At 45.2% G+C, this 19,836-nt stretch overlaps 1 protein-coding gene and 1 pseudogene across 1 annotated transcript in view; one reads left to right on the top strand and one right to left on the bottom strand.

Annotated features, from left to right (window-relative positions):
• CNTNAP2 (contactin associated protein 2) overlaps positions 1–19,836 on the bottom strand; it is a 1,320,279-nt gene that overhangs the window by 1,048,061 nt on the left and 252,382 nt on the right. The window lies entirely within an intron of this gene.
• LOC136654581 (5S ribosomal RNA) lies at positions 6,247–6,363 on the top strand (annotated as a pseudogene).

Here is a 19,836-nt window from a genome sequence, read left to right as displayed (position 1 = left end):
CTTCTATGCAAATGTCTCAGTTTGCCTGTTGCTGATCCTGGTGCTTCTTCTCAGCTAATGTCCTTGGAAAAAAGTTTCAAAGGCAGACCCAGAACACTTCTGGTGATGACATCACTATTTTGACTGTAGGAGAAGTTCTAGAACTTGACCCCCCCAACACACCCTCTCCACCACAATCTTGGCTGTACCATGTCTGATTTCAAGGGAAAAAATACATATTAAATATTCCCCTATTAAAGTCATTGCACACAGAATGTGTTTGATATGTGTGCATCATTCAAGGCTGTGACCCTCCCACCTGCAGTTTAGCCTGAAGTGGTACTGCTCTAGTAAGGAGCAGCGTATTTCTGTTGTGAGTGAACCTGAACTAACTATAAAACAGTGATCACCGGGACTATTAGCAAATACTAGATTACAAAGCGAAAGGTTGAAATGGCTGTTGCTAGATTCAGTTCTAGAATGCTAAACTGAAACAATAGTAAAATAGAAAGTATTCCCACTTTAAGGGATAGAAGCAGAGCTGCCATTCTAAAATGCCATAAGGCACGTTTACTAGCCTCACCGCTAGGCTCCCGCTTGTGCTAGCCCAGTGCCAGCCAGTGTTGGGCTAGCGCGGGGCAGTCGCCCAGCCTCCTCAGCTCGGCGGTCTCCCGGACCACTGAGCTGCAGCACGGTAAGCAGGGATGGGGGCAGGAAGGAGGTGTTCTGGGGAGGGGGGAGGCCGGTGGGGGTCAGAGAGAGGGCGGGGGAGGCATGACACGGAGGCATGACATGTAGAGGGGGCAGGCGGAAGGTGTGCCAGGGGAGGGAGAGAGGCAGGTCCATGGAGGATCCAAGGCGCTTGTGGAGGGCTTGGCGCCCGACACGAGCACTTTTACTTTACCGCCGGAATAGCCCCATTGCGGAGCTGCTTACTTTACCTGGGGGAAGGGGACGAAAGTCCCCCTCTCCCACGGCACCTTCCATGGTAGCCTGGGGCACGCAGGATCTGGCGGCAGCTAGTGCCGCCAAGGCTGGGCGCCCCCGGGCAGCTCAGGATTCGGCTGCCCATTGATACACTGTTGCAAAGGAGTGTATCCCTTGAACTGGGAATTGAATGCCCATTTAAGAAATGGAAGCCGCCATTTCCAAGACACCAGCAAATAATAAACAAGTATTTCCTGATTCCTTTCCCCAAACTCACTACCTTACGCCATTCCTCCACAAAGGATTATCACTTGGTATGTGAATCTTCATATCAAAATGTGTGCTTCCCTTTACTAGACCCTCTTTTATGAAGGGAAATTCATTCATATTTTTGTCAGTATTTTATCAAACACCCTCACTGCAACCTTTGCAGTTTTTTATGAGAATTAATAGGGGGAAAAGTTGAGTTTGTGAATAACACACTGTTTGCTATGAGAAAGTAGACTTGGAGGCTCACTCCTTGGGGACAAATTGTCAATAAAAAACCCAAAGCCCAGAGGTTACCTAATTGAAAGAAATTTATGTTTTATTTCATTCCCTGGAAATTCAGGAAACAAGATAATGCATTCACCGTATGCAGGAGGGCAGAGTAATTGGCATCATAAATTCTAGAAGAGAAAAAATTCTTTTGAATATTATCATTGTATGTGGTTATGATCTACTTGTCACTGTAATCTGTTGCAGCAATCCATATTTTGTATTAATCTGAAGGTTTTTGACATGGCTTTTTAAAAAACAACAACATTTTTTCCTGTTTATACCGAAAAAAAGAACAAGAGAAAAAAAGTGCAACAATTCAAAGCTAAAGAAAGGTAAGTGATTCATAAAAAACTTAACTAAGGACCCAGTCCTATCCAACTTTCCAAAGCTGATGCAGCTGTGCAAATGGGGAGCACACTGTATTCTGCTGCCTAGAGTTGAGCAATTAAAAAAAACTTCTACAAAAGATGACACTTTTGAAGTTTGTGAATCATTTACTAATGGGGTGGATCGGGGCAGGACAGGGGATGAGTGGAATGTGGCAGATCTTAGTGGCACCAACAGCCATCAAATTCTATACACCTTTCCTGGGCCTGACATGTTCCCTGTGGCAGTACAGATCTATGCTAGCAAAATTGCTGGCATAGATATGAGTGGACCTACAGAGGACCAGGCAGCTGCTGGACAAGCAAGTAAAATTTTTCCTTACTTACCCTTCCCAGCCAGCTTGTTCCCCTATGGGCAGGCAGGATACAGTAGCTGCTGCACCAGTGGCCCTGCATCCTGAACGCCTGCAGGGGATAAGATTGGGCCATTAATCTTATCAAAATCTCGTATGGCACTATAGAGGCTCTATTAACCAAATGTGGCTATAGAATAACGTGAGTGGTAATTGAATAACCAATTTAATTCTCACTTTTTAAACTTGTGCCTTAAATCCTAGGAGAAGGTCTATAGCAGAAGTTGCCAAACTCAACACAGTCATGGCACCATTTAAACCCACAGGGGCACTGCTTGGCCCCTTATTCCCACTTGCCGGGCCGGGATCACGCAGGAATTACGCAAGATCTCATCACTGATCTCATGTGATCTTGTGATATTTTGTGCAATCCTAACCCAGTGAGCTGGGAAGAAGAAGCCGAACAATGCCCACGTGAATGTGCAGCAGTACCCTGGGGTGCCATGAGGCACAGTTTGGGAACCACTAGCCTACAGGAAAGTTATGCCCCTACCCCCTCTCAGTTCATAATTGGGCTCAGCAAACCATGCTATTCTCCCTCAAATCAGGAAACAGCATAGCTGTTTGATCATAGGAGTAAGATCAAACAGCATGGGAGTATGATCTCCTTGGTGAGGCGGGACAGAGATGGGGCTCACTTGCCCGAGGCCTAGATCAGCTGAAAACAAAGAAACATTTTTACTGGCACATCACCAATCTAAGTTTTAGGCCCTGAAAGGATCTTTCCTCTGAATTCTAAGCTGGAAATAGTCCAGTTCTTAGAAGCAGCCTGGTGTCTGCTGCTGATATCCAGTATGGGCAAGATTGCCTTTTCTTTCCAGTTCAAACGTTTCTGAGATGCTCTTCCTGTACAACCTCAAGTAATTTATTTTGTGAACAACACAGGGTGTGTTTTGGTGCCGAACACTGTGAGAAATATTTGAAAACAAACTTCCTCCAGCAAACGGAGCCTCAATTCACTGTGCCCAAATATGAAGTTCTGAAAGGGCTCGTTGCATGCCATGAACACCAGGTGTTCCCATTGAGCTAGACTCATGGATCATGCAGCGAACCAGGAACAAAAGGCGCTATATGAAAATTGTCTCAGCTGGTGTTTTCTTGTACCTTATTTGACAGGTACTGTCCAGATGTACCTCAAACTGCTTTCATAAATTAGATTTTCTAGCATAAAGTACCACTGTGCAAAAGGTGAACAAAGAGTAAGGACGTCATTTGTTGAGGGAAAATTATTGTTCTGGAAAGGATTTTGGGATCACGTTTTTAAAAAAATTTGGGTCGCCATGAGCAGTTACATCTTTAAAAAAAGACAAGGCAGAAAGCACACCTGTTGGCATTGAGCTAAAGATGACAACAGCAGTCCTTCCTACACATCTGTGCTTGATCTCAGAAATCACCAGCCCAAGTAGATGCAGTTTGCGCTCTGGAAATGTAGATTGGCATTGATTTATAGAATTTATGGCAGTAGGGCCTCTTTCAAAGTTTCCCGATGAGCTGTTGAAATTCTATGACTTTTATTTAATGAGCAAACTGCTTACGAAATATTTCTTTCACGACTGGGACGTTTCAATTCTCAGTGGTATGAGACATGTAAATTTAAATGTGAAGTCCTCTGTGTTTCATCAACAACAGATGAAACACTTCCACAAGGTGCTTCAGATGTGTTGGCATTGGCATCTGTGAATCAAAGCCATTGCTTCCTCCCATATAGTCCCCTTCCTTAACAGTTAGCTGGGAAGCCCTTGCTTCATGTCCCCCGCTTTTCCACTTTTCGTTCCAGGGAACTGGGGGCCCAGCTGATGGCACCTAGTTTGTGAAACTTCCATTCTAAAGTGGCTTGCACAGCCTTTAACTGTATATTTTTACAAAGATTCTTTTTTTTTCTTTTTAACCTCAGAAGGCATTTCCAGTCTTTGCCTGTGCTCACTGTCTCCTGAGAATTATTTTCCCCCACTAGGTTTTTATATTGTTTGACTGCTGCCTTCATTTTTTTTTTTTAACCTACAGATGTGCCCCAGTATCTGCTGGGGTTTTGTTCCAGATTCCCCCATGGATACATGAAACAGTGGGTACTGGGTGACATCTTTAAAAAGATAGGGAAAAGTTTAAAAAATCTTGGTAAAAAAAACTTTTTAAAATGTTCCCCTATTTTCTGAAGAGGTATCCCCAGTATCCATGATATCCGTGGATAACTAAAACTGTGGATACTGAATCTGTAGATACTGGGGCATGCCTGTATATCTGATTTTATTGTTTCACTGTATTCTACTGTATTATTATTTTGAATGTGTTTTATTAGTTATATTATTTTATTCTGCCTTTACATTATACACACCTTTATATATCCCTTTACAACGATCTGATGTTAATATATAAATAAACACAATACATAAATAACTTGGCAGACCGATGGACTGTCACTTTTCTAGATCAGTGATTTTCAACCTTTTTCACACCATCACAAGATTTTTAGGGCACACCATCAGTTTTTTGACACTTGACAGGGCATACTGCATTGCTCGTGGGAGACTTACATTCCCAAGGGCTGTACTAATTAATTAATTACCTTGTCCCAAACCCCAATGGTATACCTACAGACCATTTGCAGCACAATGTGCCCTGCCACCCTGATTGAAAATAGCTGTTCTAGGCATTGCATGTCTTCCAGCAGATCCTTCTTTCAAATGGATTAAAGAGCAGATAAATTAACCTTCCTCCCCCCACCCAAAGAAGCATGTGAGACACAGGCTTGGGAATTAGGGCCACATTATTAATATATAACAATGAAAACTGCAGCAGGGATTAAACTAAACCACCCATCACGCAAGCACTAAGGGTGGGGTAAAGCTAATATTTATTCCCATGTGAATAGGGTATAGCCAAGCCACACTCAGGAAAAGCCCAAGCAGCTTTTCACCATCAACCCCAAAGGGTCAAGGCAACAGGATAGCTCTCCTTATTCTATCAGTGCTCCCAGGCAAACCCTAGGGGATCTCATTCATACAGCCAAGGGAACTGCCAGTCAACCTCACTGATCCGATGGGAGTAGGGAATGAGTGTTACTGGCACCTCCCTTGACTTTGCTCACCTTATCATGGATGCCAATGGGCCAATTCTACCTACCCTCCTGGCACAATACCTGCTAAAGTGACTAAGATCAAACTTTATAACCTACATGCATAAATATACTTCCCAGCCCAAAAAATACACAGCCAGCCTAGAGCAGGCCAAAAATAAAAAATGCTAGCACCAATGCCAATCTGGTTAACAGTAAAAACAATTTCCACCTGGCCCCATAAATGCTGACAACCAACTAATCTCAGACTAACATGGGTGGGCGAGTGGGAGCTGACAATGAAGGGCGAACTGCTCCATGGAGCAAGCCTCAGCAACAATGCACAGCTTGCCCTTCTCCCAAGAGACCCTGGCAGCCAATCAGAGGCTGCCCTTTTTGCGTCTGTCACTTGTGCTCCAGTAGGGGCAGGGCAAAGGTGCCGACGCACCTATACAGTGCATCACCATAATTCTTGCTCACTGGCCTTCTCCTCCTCGTCCTTTTCATCCCCCCAGCACTCACTCAGCTTTAGTTATGTTCCCCATTCTCTCTGTGTGTGCCAATTTTCTCCACAAATTAGGAAGCCCAAATTTACATTGTATAATTGAGCGGCAGGCAAACTGATGACCACTGTGTTCCCTTTGCGTTCTGGAGTGCCATGTGAGTGCCTATCCTGGGATTGGAACGACGCGACGCTCTGACCCATCATGTCTGTGGTGAAATCTGGTTGCAATGCCTGCTGGGGCATCGGACCATAGACGCAACAGGCCAGAACGTTGCGTCATCTTGATCTTGGGAGAGGCACTCATGCGGTGCTCCAGAAAGAAGCATCTCAGTCGCTAGAGGGATGGATTCAGCTGAATGCCAGAGCAGACCCTCAAGCTGGGGTTTGCCCAAGCCTGGCTGAAACAATGGTGCCAAGTTGTTGAAAGTGCAAATTATGAGCAATGCAAAAAAGCACACTTATTTGCCAACCATGAAATGAATCACACATTACCACTGCCCCTAAGGCAGCAACTGTTACCCTGCACATGCCTGATCTTGTCTGATCTTGGAAGCTAAGCAGGGTCAGGCCTGGTTAGTACTTGGATGGGAGACCGCCTGGGAATACCGGGTGCTGTAGGCTTATACCATAGTCTTTCGAGACTGAAGGTTGCCAACCATTACCCCTAAGTGATCGCTTCAGCCCATGGTCAGGCTCATTGCCAACCTGCAATGGCACAGTGGTGCCACTGCATGCTCCAGCACCTCGATGAGGGGTGAATTTCTTCTTCCTTTTGTGCCAGTTTTTTAAAAAACAAACAAACTCAGAGGCGTTTTGCCATCTCTTCTGTGATTTTTAATTTGCCCGCTGCAACATTTAGCAGTTTCTGGGTATAACAGATGGTCAGTATTTTGTTAACCTTCCCCCGGGTGATGACATAATAATTGCTTCACTGCGTGCGCATTGGAGCAGAACAATAGCAATGCTGTCTGGGAAGTCAGTGTTAGTCTCTGATGGGACCAGACGATCCCCTTTTTCAAGCAGATCTCCACTAAACAGAAGCTTAATGCGAGGTGCCGGGTTGTTGCTGTTTTTTTCTTCATCCATAAGGAGAAGAAAAACGGTTATGGGTAACACACTGTCACAAGCCATTAGACACCTCACTCATTCATTCGCTACAATATGCTTAGCGTCTGGTGCGCTCTCCAGAATGGCATTATTGTCAAAACAATCTCTCATGGGGCTTTAAACAGCATTCCATGTAAGAGCGTCTTACTCAGATAAGATGTGCAGTTGGGCACCAAGCTCCCATTTTCTTCCTGTCCCTTGTTCAGGGAATTGCACTACAGAGTGAGTCTTTCTTACCTATGTAGCATTGATAGCTACTTGGGAACCGGTAGGCACGTGAGCCAGAATGTCTCAAGTTCATATCAAGCCATGAACCTGGTTGTTGGCCTTAAGCAACTTTTTATAGTACAGCCTTGGAGCCCAAGCCGATGCATGCCTACTCAGAAGTAAGTCCTATTATAGTCAATAGGGCTTACTCCCAGGTCAGTGTGGATAGCACTGCAGCCTTAGCCTTTCCCCTTGAAATATGGGGATAATAGGGCAGGAGGTCTGGTCTAGAGGGTAGAGCCTCTGTTAGCATCAGAGGTCGCCAGTTCGAGGACACCGGCAGCTCCCTGAACAGCTGAGAATGGCGAGATCTTGAAGCAGCTGACAAGCCGAGCTGAATGATTCCACCTGCTCTTGGTGTGAGCAAGAAGCATCTTGGCTGCCCTCCATGTGAGAGATGGAGCTGCTTGTCAGCCTGCGTGGGAGAACTGGAGGCCAGAAGAGAGGCCAAACCAGGAAGATCCATTCTGAAATGTTGTTGGTTCTTGAAAGAGAGAACCTCTATGATTGTAAAAATCCCCTTGAGGGATTTAGAAACGCCTGCCGATGTAAACCGCCTTGAATAAAGTCAGAGGAGTAATCCAATGACCAGAAAGGCGGTATATAAATACCTAGTTGTTGTTGTTGTTGTTGTTATGTGTAAAGTGATTACTAAAAGAATATGTGACAGCGCTACAGTCATCTGTAAGGTGAAGATTGCAGAAAGACTGGCCTACCTCAGAGGGTTGTTGTAAGAATCACTGAGATGTTGCCTCTGTTATGATTCAAACACTTGCCTGCATTTATATTGTTGGTATATGCATTGTATATGCACCGAAGAAGCGCTGAACAACATTGAGTGCCTGCCTGTGCTGGAGGAGCTTGACAGTGAACCAACCCTAGAAGAACTTCACGTGGCCCTGGACTCCCTTGCCTTTGGCAAGGCACCTGGAAAAGACAGCATCCCTACTGAAGTCCTAAAGTGCTGCAAAGAGATCATTGTCACTGAGCTGCATGAAATCCTCTGCTGGAGAGAAGGTGGAGTACCTCAAGACATGAGGGATGCAAACATCATCACGCTGTACAAGAACAAAGGCGACAGGGGTGACTGCAAAAACTACCGTGGCATCTCTCTCCTTAGCGTTGTAGGAAAGTTGTTTGCCCGAGTTGCACTAAAGAGGCTCCAGGTACTTGCAGAGAGCGTCTATCCAGAATCACAGTGTGGATTCCGAGCCAACAGGTCCACCACTGATATGGTATTCTCCCTTAGACAACTGCAGGAGAAATGCAGGGAACAACAACAGCCACTCTTTATAGCCTTCATAGATCTCACGAAGGCTTTCGACCTGGTCAGCAGGGATGGCCTCTTCAAGATTCTCCCCAAGATTGGATGTCCACCCAGGCTCCTCAGCATCATCAGATCCTTCCACAAGGACATGAAGGGCACTGTTGTCTTTGATGGCTCCACATCAGACCCCTTTGACATCCGAAGCGGCGTGAAGCAGGGCTGTGTTCTTGCACCAACCTTGTTTGGGATCTTCTTCGCTGTCCTGCTGAAGCAGGCCTTTGGAACTACAACAGAAGGCATCTATCTCCGGACCAGATCAGATGGAAAGCTCTTCAACCTCTCCAGACTGAGAGCAAAGTCCAAAGTCCAGCTGAAAAGCCTGCGTGACTTCCTCTTTGCCGACGATGCAGCTATCACTACCCACTCTGCCAAAGATCTCCAGCAGCTCATGGATCGTTTTAGCAAGGCCTGCCAAGATTTTGGACTGACAATCAACCTGAAGAAAACACAGGTCATGGTTCAGGATGTGGACTTACCTCCCTGCATTACAATCTCTGCGCATGAACTGGAGGTTGTCCATGACTTTGTGTACCTTGGCTCAACGATCTCCGACACTCTTTCTCTCGATACCGAGCTAAACAAACGCATCGGTAAAGCAGCTACCACGTTTTCCAGACTCACAAAGAGAGTCTGGTCCAACAAGAAGCTGACGGAACATACCAAGATCCAGGTCTACAGAGCTTGCGTCCTGAGTACACTTCTGTACTGCAGCGAGTCATGGACTCTTCACTCACAACAGGAGAGGAAACTGAATGCTTTCCACATGCGCTGCCTCCGACGTATTCTCGGCATCACCTGGCAGGACAAAGTTTCAAACAACACAGTCCTGGAACATGCTGGAATCCCTAGCATGTATGCACTACTGAAACAGAGACGCCTGCGTTGGCTCGGTCATGTCGTGAGAATGGATGATGGCCGGATCCCAAAGGATCTCCTCTATGGAGAACTCGTGCAAGGAAAGCGCCCTACAGGTAGACCACAGCTGCGATACAAGGACATCTGCAAGAGGGATCTGAAGGCCTTAGGAGTGGACCTCAACAAGTGGGAAACCCTGGCCTCTGAGCGGCCCGCTTGGAGGCAGGCTGTGCAACATGGCATTTCCCAGTTTGAAGAGACACTTGGCCAACAGTCTGAGGCTAAGAGGCAAAGAAGGAAGGCCCATAGCCAGGGAGACAGGCCAGGGACAGACTGCACTTGCTCCCAGTGTGGAAGGGATTGTCACTCCCGAATCGGCCTTTTCAGCCACACTAGACGCTGTTCCAGAACCACCTTTCAGAGCGCAATACCATAGTCTTTCGAGACTGAAGGTTGCCAACTAACATGCATTGTGGTTTTTAACATATCTTTTGTGACCCAGTTTGGGTGTCCCAGTTACAGGAGGAAAGGCAGAACAGAAATGTTTTAAAATAAATAATTTTTTTAAAAACATTGTGGTATACATTTCTTATATATTTCAGCTCAAATGAGGGCCCCAATTTAGAAGTCAGATGTGTTAAAATAAATACTTGTTGGCAACCTTCAGTCTTGAAAGACTATGGTATCACGCTCTGAATGGGGGTTCCGGCACAGCGTCTAGTGTGGCTGAAAAGGCCGATTCGGGAGTGACAATCCCTTCCACACTGGGAGCAAGTGCAGTCTGTCCTTGGTCTGTCTCCCTGGCTATGGGCCTTCCTTCTTTGCCTCTTAGCCTCAGACTGTTGGCCAAGTGTCTCTTCAAACTGGGAAAGGCCATGCTGCACAGCCTGCCTCCAAGCGGGCCAAAGTAGGTTTTTCATATCATGGGTCCTGCTTGCTTTTCCCCCCATGTGAGTTGTGTGCAAAAACATTTGGGCCATCATGGAAGGAAGGGGGCTTGCTGTGGTCCTGATTCAAATCGCACACATTTACATGCTCTACTCTCTTATGAGCCAATGGAAGATTCCTTCCAGGACTAAAAGCATGTGTGTGGAGACCTATGTTGGAGGAGCAACAGCATATGAGGTAAGCCACCCTGTGTATGGTCAGCTAGTGTGTAGATGACAGTCTCTACCCATGGGGGAGGGTTGTTGCTAGCTTCAAAGCTTATGGGCAGCTTCTCTCCCTACATCTGTTTAACCTCACTTTTGGTTCTTTTGGTTCCAAACGCTTTTGGTTCTTGTTCTGTTCTGCCTTTGTAACAACAGCTTCAATTCTGCATTTGTCCCAATAACACTCTTAATTCAAATCAGTTTTGCTGTGTGTGGGACTGGTTGAATCTCTCAACTCTACTAACAACCTGATCTGGTGCTAAAGCACAGTCACAGTCAGATCTCTTCCTGCCCCTGAACATGTGCAGAAAATAAAACAAGTATGCCAAGACCAATGACAACACTGAAGAGAATTCTGGTTTGGTCTTTAGATCGGTTTGTCTCATTGGTTTCAGTGGGCATCAAGCCTGATGAACTTTCTCCATACTGGGGCCTTGAGCTCATTTCACTGTTTGTCTTTCTCCCCAGGAAAACTTACAACGGTCATTCTTGGAGAAGAATGGCATTAGGCAGGGGTTCCCAAACTGTGCATAGTGACACCCTGGGCATGGTGAGGCACTCTGTGGGACTTTGTTGGTTGTCTGCTTGCCGGCAGCAAAACAACAACAGAATGCTGCAAAAGCTCAGCAGTCAAGCTCCTATGCACATCCTCACATACTGGTGAAGGCTCTCCTGCCCTGCCCAAGCCTCTTACTGCCCTTTACAGCATTGCATCAGGATCTCCGAACCAGCAAGTAACTGGCGATGATGTCATTGCCAGTCACTACTGGAAGCCGTGAGCTGCGTTTACAGTCTGAAGGGGTGTCGTGAGCTCTGGAAGATAGGAAAGCACTAGCATTCAGGATTTCTAACACAGAATTCTTAGCACCTTCAGTAGTCTACAATTCCTAGAATTTTGTACACCAAACATGGAATTCAAGCCTGTATACAATGAATATGCAGGAGCTGTGCAGCTATATCCTGTCTCTGTTGTGTTCCTTGTAATTTAAACTTTATATGTCAGAAAGTTATTTGATGCCAAAAAAGAAATGACAAGAGCAGATTTAGGAAAAATGTGTTAGCGCAACTGAGAAAATGTATGCATTCTTTATATTGTATGGGCAGTCTATTACGGGTGGGGCTCTGATGTCTGACAGGTCAAATGTTTAAGCAGATCTTAATTTTTATTTATGTAGTCTAAAAAAAAATTCTCCCACCCCTCAGTTCATATAGAACTCCCCAGGTGTTCACTCTGCACACACAACAAAGTTCAAGAAGCAGGCACAAGAAAAAGAAAGGAAGACGGGAAGAAGGAAAGTACAAACACACTTGGGACCAAAAAAGCAAGGAAGTGTTATTTATGCTGTTCAAAAGGCTTCTGTAATTCTGTATTCTGCTTGCTATTGAAAAGCAGGCATTTCCCCTACACTGTAAGTGCACTTAAATATATCTAAAGCACATACTGCTAAAGGATGACAAGAGCCAAGAGAGGACTTCAGCGGGGAGAGTGGTGTTTGGGGAGGAGGGCGGAGGGAAGAAGGCAGCAAAATAAACTACCCATGAAAGTTACAGAAAACCTCATCACTTCTAAGAAACCAGCAGGAAATTTGTCAGAATCCTGAAACAGAGGAGAGAATAGCAAAATAATACAATGCATCAGTTCCGTATGGTTTTTCTTTCAAGCTACAAATAAATGATCTTAAATTCCATGCTGTTTAAGGTGTATAGGAATAATAAAAGCAGGTAAATAACTTTCGATTCCATGCTGATGTTTAGATGCAACCCAATGGAGGCATAACCTCCAAGTCAGAGGGTGCATTTGACATCCCAATGTGATCTGTATTTGTTCTCTGTTAGTGGACCAATGAATCCTTGGGGCCAACTCCCACTGAGATTAAAATGAGGCACCACAGGAAGTGCAACACTCCTGTCAAGCTGGTATGATTGGTTGCAAGTAGGTCTGAGTTAAGGTGGAACCAAGGATCTGGATTCCGGAGACACAGATAGATCCATCTCTACTACAGTCTTAAACCTGGTTTAGCAGTCATTTTCTCCAGCCCAGAGAACTCTGGGAGCTGTAGTTTTGTGATGGGGAGCCACCAGTCTCTAATAGAGAATTGTCAGTATCCTCACCATCCTACAATTCTAGGAATGTGCAGAATCCCCCTGAGATATTTCACTTATCCTGTCTGACTTCCTTTGAAAAATCTCAGATGTCTCTCCTTAGAAGGAAGCCTGACACTGTTTCAAGTTTTCAAAAATTTCAGTTTCCAATTTCAGTGGAAATTGTAGGATATTTCCAGGATGTTCTGAGATAAGCCATAACAAGACATGAAATGGATATCTATTGGTAGTCCAAATGAGCTCCCAAAATATTCCTTCTTTTTTCCTGTTGTTCATTGTACCATCCCTAAAAAAAATGGGCCACTTTTAGGAGGTTGTGTTTTAAAAAGACACAGAGAAGACTATACTAAACAATACACAAAACACGTTTTATGCATCCAGTCAGGAAATTACATTATTTGCAGAAAGCAACTATGGCCCAGAATAAACAGCTATACAGGTGCAACCTTGTTAATATACATGGACTTTTTAGACACAGATTTGACTCAACACGAATGGCCCCTGCAAATGAGAAGGAATGTGCTGATCCCTGGAGAAGGGGAAAAATGCATCTCTTTAAAATCACAGTTTAAAAAACTGATTTTCTTACTATTGTAGAATAGAAGGGATTGCAGGTATAACCTAATTATCCACAGATTCCACAGACTATTCTATCTCAAGTTGATAGAGATGAGAAGAGGGCCTTCTCATCAAGGGCCCTTTAAATTAAAGGAAAACAGTCATTTAACGTCATTGTTGGCAACCTTCAGTCTTGAAAGACTATGGTATCGTGCTCTGAAAGGTGGTTCTGGAACAGTGTCTAGTGTGGCTGAAAAGGCCAATTCGGGAGTGACAATCCCTTCCACAACGGGAGCAAGTGCAGTCTGTCCCTGGTCTGTCTCCCTGGCTGTGGGTCTTCCTTCTTTGCCTCTTTGCCTCAGACTGTTGGCCTCAGACTGTTCTTTGCCTTCTTTGCCTCAGACTGTTGGCCAAGTGTCTCTTCAAACTGGGAAAGGCCATGCTGCACAGCTTGCCTCCAAGCAGGCCGCTCAGAGGCCAGGGTTTCCCACTTGTTGAGGTCCACTCCTAAGGCCTTCAGATCCCTCTTGCAGATGTCCTTGTATCGCAGCTGTGGTCTACCTGTAGGGCGCTTTCCTTGCACAAGTTCTCCATAGAGGAGATCCTTTGGGATCCGGCCATCATCCATTCTCACGACATGACCGAGCCAACGCAGGCGTCTCTGTTTCAGCAATGCATACATGCTAGGGATTCCAACATGTTCCAGGACTGTGTTGTTTGGAACTTTGTCCTGCCAGTCATTTAACAATAGCCTTGTTAATGTGAGAGAGGGCAGTCTGCTGATTCTTTCTTCAAGGCAAAGCAACCCCTCCCTTGACCATGTGAATGAAAAATCACTTTGCTCTGGGTGAAGGGAACTTGCCTGGAGAGAGACTGATTGATGGATTGTCTGCCTAATGACTGTGTCTTAACATCACAAACGTCAGCAAGGCTGTTCTTAAATTACCTGAGTAAAGGGACTTTGTTTTTTAAATTGATTTGCTTTAGTGCATTTTTTGCCATCCACTGAGTTCTCAGAATGGAACCTTTGCGAATAATGAGACTCAACCTGTACCTACAAATTTCTATACCTAAATAAACTGTATTGATTTATTTACCTAGGTGTAGAAATTTGGGTGTATATCGTATATAAAGAATGTAAATAAAAAGAGGGGTATGTATGTGTGTGTGTGTGTTAGAGAGAGAGTATTTGTAGCGTGTGTGTGTATAATATATATAGATACAGTATATAGATATGTGTGTCTGTGTGTGTACATGCACACACACAATTTACAATTCCAGGCTAACAAGCTTGACTTAGATTATTTTTAATAAAACATAGTGGAATAAAATTGGGCTTCCCCAGATGTGCCCCTTATGCAGTGATTTGTTTAGAATTGGGACAATCACTGTTGGAGACCTGGGTGTGGCAGCTAACATTTAAATATTGGCTGCGTGTTCTTTTTCATTCAAGCCCAAATAGTTTGCTATACCATGATTTCAGAACATGATGCTTCCTAAGCGGCTTATTAGTGTCTGGAGGAAAGAGTCTAGAGTCTACGGGTCTTCTTTTTGACCTTTTGGCCACGTCATAAGAAATGGAACTTCTTTCAAAAGTTAAGTGGAGGCTTGTGGATATTGAATTCCAAACCCTACTTAACCAGGCTGCATGGACTTGCTCACCCTTAAATTTTTACATCCCATTAGTCCACAATCAAATGTCTCCTTATCTGTCTCTATTGACTAGCCCTAAGGAACTTTGTAACACAAGCTAGATTAACATTGTTCTATTGGCAGTAACCTTGGGAAAGTACCATGAGGTCTCCTATTTTGATTGGCATTGTCTTTGTTCTCTGACACAGGTTGAGACTCTTAGGGCACAATCTTGACCAACTTTCAAGCACTGGCATAGCTGTGCCAGTGGGGCATGTGCTGCATCCTGCAGTTGGGGGACAGAAACGGAGGCCTCTTCAAGGTATGGCAATGTTTGTTCCCTTATCTCAGTGGTATTCAAACTGGGGCGTCATGACGCCCCAGCCTGAGGGTCCTGGTCCCTTTCCCCTTAAGGGGCAGGGCAGCCAGGAGGCAGGGAGGAGGCAGCAGCGCGATCCCCGAGATCCCCGGGATCGTGCCGCTCAGGGGGGCTGCAGGGGCTTGGTGCACTTGTCCAAGCCCCCTGCATCCCCCTGGGGGAGTGGGGAGCCCTGCATGACCTTCGGCAGGGCTCCCCGGGCCAGGGAAGGTGACAGCAGAGCAATCACACTCCGCTCTGCTAAAACGGAAGTGGTGCACGATCGCTCCACATTCCCTTTTGACTGGGGTGCACCCTCCAGTCCCTGCAGCAGCCTTCCCTGGCTGCAGGGAGCTGGGCGCAAGCACCTGCAGGGCTCCTCAGGTCGGGGAAAGTGAGAGTGGGGCAATTGTGCTCTGCTTCCTGTTTTGCGGAGGTGGTGCAGGGGGCTTGGGCAACTGGGGATCATGCCGCTGCCTCCCCCTGCCCCCGCAAAGACTTACTGCGGGATTCAAACTCCCTGCGAGTCTGAAAACTGCAGCCTTACCTTGAAGTTGCAGTACCCTTATGTCAGTGTTGGAAAGTGGGTTAGGATTGTGCCCTAACTCACATACTTTTCTCCTGCCCAATTCATACTGATATGCATTCTATTTTTCTAGAAATTAATGTAGGGAAGAAAACTGGGCCCTCAGAGCAGCTGAAATTTGTATACCCATTAAACGATGGCCCAGTAGATATATTGGTGGGCACTGTTAATTTTCTCTTATCAGCTTCAGAAAAGTATGGAAATAGGCTAGTGCGATGTGATTTATTTGTATTTTAATCTTAAATTTTTTTTTCTTTTTCCTTAACTTCCTATATTTCTATTTTATATTTAATGACCCATTTGTTGGAATAGATGAGTTGATGCCAATAAAGGTCTCTTTACTCTGTGTGTCTCTACATGCATACACACAGAGCCCAATCCTGAGCTCAGCGCAGCAGCTTTGTGCTGCCGCGCACTGTTGCAAACTTGCCATAAGGCATGTCTGGGAGTCCTACCGCCGGGCTACTGCCTGTGCTAACCCAGCACTGGCCAGCACCGGGTGGGCACCCAGCCTCTGCTGCTTGGTGGTCTCAAGACCGCCAAGCCACAGCATGGTAAGCGAGGGCAGGGAGAGGGGCGGGGAGGAGGCGTTGCGGGGAGGGGGGAGGATGGCGGAGGGCAGAGAGGAGTTGTGATGGGGAGGCAGGGGGTGAAGAGAGGGCGGGCGGGAGGTGTGCCAGGATAGGGAGCGGGGAGGCAGAGAGGCGGGTCCCATGGAGCTCCGCTCCACCGGATCCTGTCGGTTCGTGTAGGCCTTGGCGCCCTACACAAATGGCTTTACCTTACCACCAACCTTTCGGTCAGTGGTAAAGTGGTAGCCCCATTGTGGGGCTGCTCCCCTTACCTGGGAGCAGGGAGGCAGAGAGGCAGGTCCTATGGAGCTTGGCGCCCTACACAAACGGCTCTACCTTACCGCTAACTTTTTGGTCAGCAGTAAAGTGAGTAGCCGCATTGTGGGGCTACTTCCTTTACCTGGGAGAAGGGGACAAAAGTCCCCTTCTCCCGAGGCGCCGCCTGCGGCAGGCTGAGGTATGCAGAATGTGGCGGCAGCTATTCTCAGTGCCACTGCAGCCGTGTGCCCCGGGCAGCTCAGGATTGGGCTGTTAATCTACAATTCCAGGCTAACAAGCTTGATACTTAGATTATTTTTAATAAAACCTAGTGGAATAAAATTCTAACCAGAGTAGCTACATCAGTATTCACTATAATAATGCATTTGTGTGTGTCGCTTTTTCCCCCAAACACAGTGAACCATATTTTGATCTCAATTACTCCAGGAAAAAAGGGACATTTGTGGAATTATTCTGGATTTATAGCTGCATAATAGCATAATTGACCCAATGGTTAGAGATGTCATGTTCAGCAGCACCTAATTGCCTCTGAAAGGTATGCAGTTTGTACTCTTTCCCCCTAATTACACAGTGAATTGCAATTAACACTCATTCTATTTTCAGAAGCATTTTGGAAACAAAAAAAAAATTGATGCTAATAAATCCTAAGCTTTAAAAACTCTATTGGCACATCAGCCTGTGATTTATGATATGCAGCTAATACAATTTGACAGGTGATCTTTATAGAAAACCAATGATACATCTTTTGGAAATCAGTAACTATTGTTGATCTTGCTTCTACAAGGAACACTCAGAGAAAAAAAAAATGCTGCATGCTTTGGAATCTAAGAGATGTCAACACTATGTCTTTTTTCTGTGCTTAAATTTGATCTGGAAACATGGAATCCAGAAACACATCACATAAAATATGTATTAAAAACAATAAGAGCAATTAAGCATTCAAATGCTCAAGTTGCATGAGTTCTATTCAGAGGTTCTCTAACAGTGAAGAGAAACTGGAGTTTGGGAAGGAATCATGCTCTCAAGCCTGTCCCTGATGTTATTATGTTTTCTAGCTTCTGACCAAGGAGTCCAGTTGTCTGAAGAAGAAAATATTGTTCCCAGAGAGAGAATACCCCTGTGATGAAGAACTAGGAATGGCTGAAGCCATTCCTGGATATATAGATTCCTAGATGCCTTGTTCAAATCTCCAAGATAGTTCTCACTAGTCATCTGGAGATGGATGCTGATTCCTAGAAACTTCAGGCCAATCCTAGAGGGTTGACAACCATCTGTAGAACATTGAGCACCCTTCAGTCTAGTATTCAGCACTAGGGTATTGACAGCTGTGGTCTCCCTATGTGATTGTAGGTAGAGAAACCATTGGTAGAAGTGAAGGAACAGAAACTTACAGCAACTGCTCTCTTATTGTTACAGTTGCACCATGTGTAAAGTTCCTTTGCTGACTGCTCCAGACTCCTGTTGCGCCATTTATCACATCTGTGGCAGCGAATATCACACCCGCATACTGTTATGAGTTTCTCTGTCCAATTCTGTGAACGACTGTAGTTTTGTCTATACAAACTCATGTTTGATCAAGGACCTAAGAGGATGCAAGTGTTTCTTGATAACTAGGAATGATTTTTGTAACATTGCAGAATGTCTCTCAGGCTTTTGGAAAGTGACACCCTTAATGGGGGGGAAGGGGTGAGAAAAACAGTTTGGAGCAGTTTTGAAATTGGGGCAGAAAGAAGCAAAAGGAACTTTTGAGTTTGAGATATTCTGGGAAATCTGAAAAGAGACCTAAAAATAAATTACTTCTTCATTTGCAAAATATATACAGGATTTTTTTTTGTATGAGAGATCAAGATATCTTATTATTATTCCAGATTGTGAGGATATGAATATATGCAGTGCCAAAATGATATACACAAGAATTGCTTAGATGGAATAGGAGGGCAGGACTAGAACATGAATCAATAAATATGAGAGCAAATCCATACATCATTTGCAATTTTTTTTTATTTATTGCATCCTGAATGACTACACGTATTTATGTCCCTTGCCTGACAAGAGGAAAAAGTGCTTCTTCAGAGGAAAATGTCATTTCAAGATGTTTGTAATAAAATGTGCCTTAAAACATTGACAGCATGCAACTTTCTGTCTGCCCACAACTGAACTAATACAAAAGCAAAGCAAATGACATAATTGTATGTGTGAATGAGCTATCGTAAATCTCAACACCACAGGGACAACTTTCCTCTTACCCCATGCCACCTCAAATGCGACATTCTGCAGTTCACATATTTAGCTGCCAGACAGAACTGTTCACACATACACCTGTACAATTTTTGTGTGTGTCTTGACTATACTTGTTCTTGTTATAAGTCAACATGGGAACAGGAGCTCTTGAAGATACAGAGAATATATTGTGTCTGCTGCCATATGTGTGTTGAAAGTAGTGAGTGAATAATTGTAGATAGCCTGCAGATCAACACTGCACAGAGATCACATTCAAATTGAACATAATGTGTGATATCAAGTGATGAGAAATCAAGTGATGTACATGCATTAACGCACATGCCCGGGAGGTTTCTAGCCCAAACTTTCTTCTGTCAGTTTAACTTAATTAGAGCCCAATCCTAACCTGGGCCAGTGTTTATGGCACTTGATGAGTAAAGAGTCATCGCAGGAAGAGCATGTGCCACCACTGGGGGTGAGTGCCACCGCCAGGTGGCAGTATGCCTTCTGGGGGGCGGGAGGGGGTCAGGATTGACAGAGCCCTCCTCCACAGAAGACCTGACAAGGAATCTCTTAAGTCTGCACCAGTAAAAGAGCAGCGCAGACTTGAGAAGCCCCATTGCAGGGCTTGGGACTTTCCCTGGGGAAAGGGAACGAATGTATGGCAGTAGCCACTTTGGTACCGCTGCTCCAGCAAGAGACTGGAAGCTCAGGATTGGGCAGGTAGGCTGCAGTCCTATACACATAGTTACACAGGAACAAGCCCCATTGAACTTACTTCTGAGTAAACATGCACTGGATTGCACTATTATCCTATTATTAGAAGTAAGTCCCATGTTGTTCAATGGAGTTTACTCCCAGTTAAGCATGTTTAGGATTGCAACCAGGCCCAACCCTATCCAACATTATGGCGTTGATGCAACTGTGCCAACAGGATGTACATTGCATCCTGCTATGGGGGGCAGCCAAGGAGACTTCAAGGTAAGGGAACCTTCTCAGGTAAGGCTGCACTGCGCCTGCATTGGCCCTAAAAAGTGGGATAGGATTGGGCCCTAAGTGCCTTTGGCTGTACTTGCAAG

The sequence above is a fragment of the Tiliqua scincoides genome, chromosome 5, assembly GCF_035046505.1.
Source record: "Tiliqua scincoides isolate rTilSci1 chromosome 5, rTilSci1.hap2, whole genome shotgun sequence".
NCBI classification, from domain to species: domain Eukaryota; kingdom Metazoa; phylum Chordata; class Lepidosauria; order Squamata; family Scincidae; genus Tiliqua; species Tiliqua scincoides.
This window is presented reverse-complemented; position numbering and strand designations above follow the sequence as displayed.